Source organism: Peromyscus californicus, unplaced genomic scaffold, assembly GCF_007827085.1.
Source record: "Peromyscus californicus insignis strain IS unplaced genomic scaffold, ASM782708v3 Scaffold_12__1_contigs__length_115047231, whole genome shotgun sequence".
In the NCBI taxonomy this organism is placed as follows: Eukaryota; Metazoa; Chordata; class Mammalia; order Rodentia; family Cricetidae; genus Peromyscus; species Peromyscus californicus.
In genome coordinates, this window is record NW_026294413.1 from 29213039 (window position 1) to 29222826 (window position 9788).

Sequence of the window (9788 nt, forward strand, 5' to 3'; positions counted from 1 at the left end):
GGAAAGCAGGAGGTAGTGAAATTTCCTCTTGAATTTTCTGGAGTGTTCAACTCTATGCATATAATTTGTTTTCTTATCTCCTTTGTCCAATACCCAAGATTCTTTCAAAGAACTAACCTCATGGGATCTGGAGACATATCTCTGGCTGACTTGTGAACTTCTTCTCCTCACAGTACCTTGCTCTTTACACTGTGAAAATGCTAATAAAAATTTGATGGACGAAGTTCCAAGAGCAAGAAAACCAGCCAGCAAAAGGTGAAAGTCAAATCTCTGGAATGGTAATAAGGGGAAATGTGCACAGAAAATGCACACCCAAACACAACACTAAAGAAAATGCTCCTGAGAGGTGATGTGTGCTTTCCTAGGTAATCAACAGTGGTCTAGTTAAAAATGTAAACAATAATAGAAAGTTGTGCTAAAGATTGTGTCATTCTGATGCCTAATTCTTCTGCTATATTCATAGATGGGAGCCTAACCTAATTGTTATCAGATGGGCATCAACCAGCAACTTACAGGAGTAGATGCAGAGACTCCCAGCCAAACACTTGAGCAGAGCCAGGAAACCCCTCAGAAAGACAGGGAGGAAGGATTGTAGGAGCTAGATGGGTCAAGGACACAAGGTAAACACTGCCCACTGAATCAACTAAGCAGGGTTCACAGGGGCTTGCAGAGACAGATGTGTAGATTGGTGTTCTTGTGCAACTCCCACCAACAGGAGTGGAGGGTGTCTCTGACTCTTCCTCTTGCACTTGGAACTCTTTACGTTCTACTGGATTGCCTCCTGCAGCCTTGATATGAGAGTTCATATCCAGTCATATTGTATCTTGTTAGCCTATGTTTAATGGATATTCCTGGGAGGCCCACTCTTTTTTGTAGGGAAAGAGAGGAGGAGTTAATCTGTGGGAAGGGAGGGGGAGCAAGAGGAAACTATGGTTAAGATTGAATGTGTGAGTGCAGAATAAAAGTTAAAAAAAATAATGCATCATTCCATTTTCTTAAAACCTTCATGTGTGATTAAATGAGGAAATTGTATATTTGACACATTTTTATTTTTATCCTTTTCATTAAAAGTTTTTTATTTGCCTCTTAGAGCACTACATGCTCAAATCTGTCCTCTGAAATAGCTGTGCCACCTTTTTGGTCTTATCCTTCTCTGGGCTTGTTTGACATTCTTCTCACATATAACCTCAGTGGGGTTGTGGTACTTCAGCAGAATGCTTGAATCCAGTGCTGATGCTTTAAGCCCTTTTCAAGACCTGCAGTCACCTTGAAACATGAAACTGTCTAGTGTTGCTTTGAATTCTGAAACAGTGAAGAGTTGGTCACCTAAGGTGTTCTACAAAGTCAACCACAGGAATAGCAGGAAGAGTTCTCCTGAGGATTTTGCTTTTTTGTAGAAGGTGAGTGTTTATGCATTTAACAAGATTCTTTCCTCTAATCTTAGGACAAGAGAATTTTAAGAATTCAGTTGATTTATATTGTGGAAAGAGGCAAGAAAATTCCTCCAGTCAATTTGGGCAGCTGTAACATAACTGCTTTAAATCACATGATTCATTAATGAAGAAATGAAGCAGGATCAGAAAGCCTAGATTTTGCATGAATCCTAATTGGTTTTATAATAAAAACCCAGAGCCAGATATTGGGGTAAATGCTGAAAGACCAGAGGAAACAAGCCACAGACGCTTCTCACCTGGCCAGCTCCTCAGCTGAAAGGGGAAGATCCTGTCTCCATGAATCCTCAGACGGAGTACCCCTGAGTCCTCAGCCAAAAGAGCTGAGCTCCTGTCTCCTCCCACCTTATATGCCTTTCTCTGCCCAGCCATATCACTTCCTGTCTCAACCTTCCTAGTGCTGGGATTAAAGGTGTGTAACACCCAAGTACTGGGATTAAAGGTGTGTGACACCCAAGTACTGGGATTAAAGGTGTGTGACACCCAAGTACTGGGATTAAAGGTGTGTGCCACCACGGCCTGGCCTCTATATTTCATCTAGTGGCTGGCTCCGTCCTCTGATCTTCAGGCAAATTTTATTTGGTAGAGCACAAACAAATTATTACCAGATCTGGAAGTGTGATTCAGTAGGTTTTTTGTTGGCTAAAGGCCTATGCAGCATAAACAGACACTTATATGTATGACAATGTGCTATGAGGAACAAGGGACTTGTCTGAAGTATCTTTTTCCTGTGTGAGAGTGTGTGTGTTTACATATTTGTGTGGAGGTCAGAATATAATCTTAGATGCCATCTTTCAGAATGATGTCCATCTTCTTTGGAATCAGGTTTTTCTTTGGCCTAAAGCATATAGCAAACACACTGCTTGCTGGAGAGTCAATTCCAGGACTCTTCCCTTCTGCAACAGCCCTATATATTCAAAGGACTAGAATACCTGTAAGGAATTTTCCAAAGCCATCTCAAAAATAAAGTAAGTTTAACTGACCCATTTAATTCTCGTGATGTACTTTACACATGAAAGATATAAATTAAACCCCCCTAGTTATTTAAAATACTGTGTTCTTTCTCATAATACCTCAACTACCATAAGCTACTATTATATAGATTATGTTGTTTTAGGCTTTCTATTAAGGTTTTTGTTTGTAATGTTTTCCATATAAAACACCTATTGAAAATAAATTTAAGCATCATATAAAGGAATCAAGTAGTCATTTATTTTTGGATGTTTTATTGGGATAAAGAAGTAAGATTTTGATAGTCTGAAACTACTTTATCAGTGAAGGAGATACATTTGATTATGCTTTACATTTTATTGTATTCAAAATCTTAGGTAGCATCTGAATCTCAAGGGACTTTTGTTCACAGTAATCAGATTTAGAAACACTGTTCTATAGTGTAGTGATATATATGTATGTATATATAGCAAATCAGATTAAAGAAATTTAAATCTGAGTTGCCCTTGTAAAGTTTAAATTTCTACCTCTTAGAATTAAACATTGTATACTTTAGTACCTTAGCCTTCTTCTTAAAATAGTGTTTATGCAAAACAATCAGTTTCTACTAAGCACAACAATTTTATATACGCATATTGCAAAACTCAGATATACAGATATGAATTCCCCTCAGTAGAAAAAATTTCATTAATAAAACCACAAATACTTTACTTCAGATGATGGGAGATCAAAGAAGAGAAACAGATTATGCAAATCAAATGGAATTTTACTGTGAACAATTAGAAATCCCCAGTGTTTCTTTTGAAATATACATATTTTATCTATAATAATAACATCTGGTGAATTATTCATAGAAATTTAATTCCACAGTGGTTCTTCCATTTTTTAAAATCTTTTACTTAATGGCATTTGCCTGCCCTAATCTATATATTATTTCTTATCTGCAAAGCTTTGTGGACATAATTTTTTGGTGAAAATGCCAAACGTAAATTGGTTTAAATAAAATACAATTATTATAGAAAATAATAGAGATGCAATTATTATAAATACAGTGACCTAATTTTAATGTAGTGATTTTCATTCAGCTTAAGAGTTTAAGGAGATGTTTAAGTGTAAAAAAAGATAATTTTTTTTAGTCAGCAGTTTAATAATATTTTGCCAGAACAAGAGAAGTAAAAATGTGCATGATTCACTCAAAACTAGGTTATTGTTTATTTTATGTTGGGAATCTACTGCTGGTTATGGGTTCTTCCCTTATGTGTGGTTCATATACCCAGTGAGAGACTTTGTAACACTCTGCCATAAATGGGGTGACTGTATCCAATTCCTCCCCTGAAGATAACTGAATCAGTCATGTGTCTGCATAAAAATGTTTATTATACAGTGGCAGACATAAAATGGTTCTTATTTTAGATTCTAAATGCCATTTCTATTATTTTGCAATTTTTGTTTTTATTCCTCAGATATACAGTTATACAATGAAACGTGGTAATATATATTTCTCTTCAAGATCATCCATATCACCTTCAATATGTCCTCCCAATTTCAAGTTTTTGTGTTTACTGACCCACTAAGTTTAATTAATAATGCACATGTTTGTATGGGTGTAGGGTCATCCAATAGAGCATGGAAATCCTATCAGTAACCACATCCAAAGAAATTAATGATTCTATTTCTCCCAGAAATTATCCACCAGCAGTAGCTCCTTGGTGAGAGATAGAGCATGGAGAATATCTTTCCCAGCTGTTCAGGGAAGCCGTTCAGTTGCCTGACTGGAACATATGTAGGTGTTGTGTAGGTAACCACAGTTGCTGTGAATTCTTTATTGTAATAGTCACATTACACCCAGAAGACAGCATTTGACAGAATCTCCACCCCCACTTGCTATCCTCTACCTACTATGTTTTTTCCACTTCCATGATATCCCCTGATCCTTGGGGATAGAGGTGAAATATGTGTCCTATAAGACTGAGTATTCAGTCTCTTATCCTCAGCACTATTACCTGCCATTCATTTCTCCACTGACTGCTTCCCTCTGCAAAAATAAACTCTGACCAAAGTGGATAGCAGCATAGTTCTATGGGGATATGCATAAATATTTTGAAGGCAAATAGACAGCAAAACCACTTAGTAAAAAGCAATAGTTGGTTCTACCATAGGCCCTATGACCTCCCCAGCCACAGCTTCTGACCATGATTATAACATCAGGCTGGACATTGTTTCCTATTGAGCAAACACCAAGTCCAATCAAAACCTTTAGTTACCTTATCATGGGCATGCCATTGTTGTAACAGTGGCCAAATTTTCCTGTGGAACTAGTGTTGGAGCATGCAGGATCCACTTGTGGGTGAGACCATTAAAGTTTCTTTTTTCTTCTCCAGAAGTCTAAATAGCATTTTTTGTACTATAAAATACTGGAGGGAAGGGTACGTAGATATGAGAGAAACCTAGTTGAGAGAGTATATATGGATTCCCACTAGTTAGTAAGTTAACTTCAAAGTACAAACTGAGTTCAAATGGAATAACCTTGCAGGAGTGAACAATGTCACTTCAAGGTTCCACTGATTATTAAATTAATACCATAGTGTAATGTGTGGAATATCTTTCAATGAGTTATTGGTCAGGAAGGCTGTAGAATTCTCCACAGCAATACAGACTATTGACATTGCCCTTGCATGCACATTTAGCTACATGGTAAAAACTTGGTGCTAAGACACCACATATATTGGCTCTAGTTTTGCAGAATATTTGATCATACTGTGAACGTCAAGCTTGCATTAATTAAATAAAACCTTAGATCAAGAGGTGGAGGCAGCGACTAGTTGACAGGAAATAGCTATAAAGAGTTATAGTAGTCTGGAAGACGTATAGAAAATGCACAGGAAGTAGCAGGGAAAGACTTTGAATGTGGTGGTCCTTTCTGGTTTGGGATAGCAGAAAAGAGTCCTTGCTGGATCGCTAGCTAAGGAGGAAGGTCATATGGTTGTTTCTTGGCCTCTCTGAGCTAGAAGCTTTTCACAGCAGTGTATAACTCCTGAGTCTTTACTGGTAAAATAGAATTATAGAGACTTAGTTAAAAAATGACGTTTGGCTGCAGAGGCAGAGACAGGTCCAGGTGGATACAGAAGTCCCAGTGGGCCTCAGCCTGAGCAGCAGGGCAGTGACCACCAAGCTGCCGTCAGTAGCTGAAACAGCAGTAGATCCTGGGGCAGGAGCTTTGCGGACAATAAAACAACACTCCGGGGCATGGAGAATCCAATTGGTTTCATTTTTTTCTCATCATTATCTTATCATTAGTGTCTTCTTCTATCACCGTTTCAGCTTTCTAACTCTTCTCTATTATATCTTCAAAACATTAAAGATCAGGCGGATCTCTGTGAGTTCAAGGCCAGCCTGGGCTACCAAGTGAGTTCCAGGAAAGGCGAAAAGCTACACAGAGAAACCCTGTCTCAAAAAAACAAACAAACAAACAAAACCAAAAAAAAAACCATTAAAGATATGGCATTTTATTGTTTCTTTTCTCACTCACCTATTTATGAATGCTTCTGCTCCCATTCCTTCCTCTTGCTCATTTCGGTTTTACATGTAGAGTAGGTAGAGCTAGCTACGCGTGTCCTTTCCCATGCTTTATAACTAGAAGTGCGAGCAAATTAATCTGCTTGAGATTGTATGTGTACCCCGATATGTTACCTGTTATTCCTTTTCTTAACCATTCCCTTATGAAACAACAGGAACTTTTTTTAAAGGCTTGTGTTTTTTGCAGTCCTTGATTTTTATACAAATGTGTCATTCCCTTATCAGTGAAAAGGGCATGGTGTAAATGCCATACCATGACAATGTCAGAAAAACATTGTATATTTTCATGATCACTTCTGGTGGGTCAGAAACATATAATGAATTCAAATAATGACACAATTATTAACTTTCACAGTGTACAATAAATAGGATAAATAGTTCTAGATGTTGTCAACTCCAACTATGTGAAAAACAGAATGAAAATGAAGTAAGAGTGGAAAATATAGACAGAAGGGTAGGTAAGGAAAGAAACCAGGGAAGATAAGCAAGAAGGAGAAGGGATGAGGAAGCATGGAAACACAGATATAATACTTTTATACTTTTCTGATGTAATTTTTATTAATTGACTCTTGGATTTATAGAATATCACTGCTTCTTGGCTGAAAATAGTGATCTATTCAGTTAAAGCTTTGTTTCTACAGTATCACAGTGGACTTTCTGGATCTTGCATATATACTTGCTTACTCAGGAAATCTGCTCAGAATCTACATTGCAATATATGAAAATGCCACTTAACTACTGTTCGATAGAAAGTGGTATAATGTTCTATAACAAAGCAATTTTGAGGGATCTACACTTAATTTGAAGATCAAATTATACATTACCTTTACCAATTTAGCCTCGGTTAAACATCACTGTAGACTTGAGGGTGTTTCTGTTTCTTAGACAATCCACTTGCTTTGATATTGTTCTTCATATGAGGTTACATGCATATAGTTTGGTTTTCCCCCTTATCTTAACCAGAAAGGCAGGTCTAGTGATATAGTTCATTCCACAGAGCTTATAATTTCAGAATATCACTATTATACTTTTTATTTTCTATGTTTAGTCTTCAAATTCATGATTGAATTATCTCCTTTCCATAACCAGATTCAACACCTCACAAAAACAATTTTTCTTCATATTCTTTCAGCAATATGACACAACTTAAGACAGTATAGTGTAGATGAATTTCTAAATGGTCTTATTAAATAAAAAATATGGAGTCAAATATAGGGGTGAAAGCCTTAGAGAGATCAAGGAAATAGGGAAAGCCACAGCTAACCTTACCTGACCAACTCAGCAGCTTCCCAAGAAGTGCGACTTCCTGTCTACCCAGGCTTATGTGCCTTGCTGTTCTGTCATCTGATTTGCTCTGTGTCTTGCTTTATCACTTCCTCATTCTGGCCAGCTCTGTCACTTCTTGTCTGTACAGGCCTCCAAAACTCTATGGTTGGTACTGGGATTAAAGGAGTGTCACCACATTTGGCTCTGTTCCCTAGTGTGGCCTTGAACACACAGAGATCCTGCCTGCTAAGTGATAGGATTAAGGCATGTGCTACCACTGCCTGACTTCTATGTTTACTTAAAATGGCTTGCTTTTCCCTCTTATCTCCAGGTAAGCTTTAGTAAAGCACAAATAAAATATCACCACAGTACAGAATTCTGTGCTAATGTCAAATAATACTCAGCAATTATTTTAATTGTGAAAATACCTTAGTACTATATAATTTGTAGGTTTTATGATACATTACTAGGCAATGAAGTCAAATTTCAACTTTTGGCCTGATGTAATGTTCCATTATTTCCATTTTATGTATAATTAACAAATCTATGGATAAATTAATAGTCTGAAATCATTTCTTGCTAATGATTATATGAAATGCTTCTCAGCCTTAAATGTTCCTTTGTTTAATTTCAGAAGCATATGATATTTGTCTCATCATTTTAATAATGACAATTGTTTTAATTATTTTAGTCAAAGTGGTGGGCGTAGATCATTGATTTGTTTACATGGTTAGTACTATATTCAACACATTTAATTAGATTTTATCCACTGTTTTCCATTCTATATCATATTATTTCACACAATACTGATTTCATGAGGACACTTTTTAAAACTCTGAGAATAAATTTAGTGTTAGTATTTTCAGATATTTTCTTCTTTCAATTCTAAAAATTGTATGCTACACATTATGACATTAACATTTATAGTAAAGGCCCATTAAATAGCAATCCTATGCACTTTAAAATGACAACAACTTCTTTATTTTATTTTAAAGTGTAAATCTAATTATCTTGTAATACAAGAGTTTCCTAGGTAACTAAAGTAATATTTGTTCACACAGAATTTCTTTATGAGAAGCAATCATTTGGGGTCTGCTTTTGCTAAGCCTATTTATTGGTAGAGAACAAACTATGCTTTTTATAGTTTTGTATCTTAAAACATGATAAAACTTATTATTAAACAATTAAATTATTTCTGGTGAAGCAGTAATTAAGACACACAGAGCCATATACACTGGGTTGAAAGAAATACTGAAAAGTTAACATCCAAAGCTCACTTAACTCATGAATGTACAACGTCTAATGTCTTCAATTTGTTTCCAAAAGATACTCTTTTTAGAAAAATATTTTGCAGGAATAGAGCTGGGAAGTGGAAGGCTGAGGCAGAGAGACACTGCCAGCCGCCATCAGGACAAGGAAGATGTAAAGTACCGGTAAGCCACAAGCCACGTGGCAAGGTATAGATTAATAGAAATGGATTAATTTAAGCTGTAAGAACAGTTAGCAAGAAGCCTGCCACGGCCATACAGTTTGTAACCAATATAAGTCTCTGTGTTTACTTGGTCGGGTCTGAGTGGCTGTGGGACTGGCAGGTCAGAGAGTTTGTCCTGACTGTGGGCCAGGCAGGAAAACTCTAGCTACAAATGGCGTCCAACGTGGTGGCAAGAGTTTCCACCTAAAAACTGAGAAAAAGGATTCTAAAACGGAGCTAAAAACAGTTCCTAATTGTCTCTCTCAAATGAGCGGCAGCTGCCGGTTTGAGCTACTGGCGGGTTCCTAGCGTGTGCACTCGACCTGCCGCCATATGGCTGGAATGAGGCCTCTGCAAGTGGCACATTAAGCTGCATGGTGGATTTAGCCTTTGCTAGTACAAAACAAAAAAAATGGGTTTCTGGGCTACACGATGCTTGGATAAAAGTATAGACCCACGATGGCTCCCAGAGCTGGATGTAAGCATAGCGCCGCCATGTTGGGAAGCTGAGGTGGGCGGAGCCAGCAGCCACAGCTGCTGCAGCTTAAAGCAACAGATTCACAATAAGACAGATTCAGATGTAATAGTTTACAATGTGTGTAAAATATACATAGGCTTGAAAGAGACAAAAAAGGTGATATATACAGTTATATAAACAAATACATAGTTTTAAAAAGTAAAGTCTTTAAAGAGACAGTAAAATTAATATAAAAAATAAGCCATGTGAAGATGAATATTACACAGAGAATCTGGATTGTGTTGTCTTTGGGATTTTTTTTTTTTAAAGATTTATTTGTTTATTATGTATACAGTGTCCTGTCTGCACATATCCCTGCAGGCCAGAAGAGGGCGCCAGATATCATTACAGATGGTTGTGAGCCACCATGTGGTTGCTGGGAATTGAACTCAGGACCTTTGGAAGAGCAAGCAGTGCTCTTAACCTCTGAGCCATATCTCCAGCCCGTCTTTGGGATTTTTAACTGCAGAAAAACATTTGATTGTAAAAGCTGTTGAGTTATGCCAAAATGTATATTTTAAAGGTACCTTGACTTCAAAATTTGGATATAAGGATA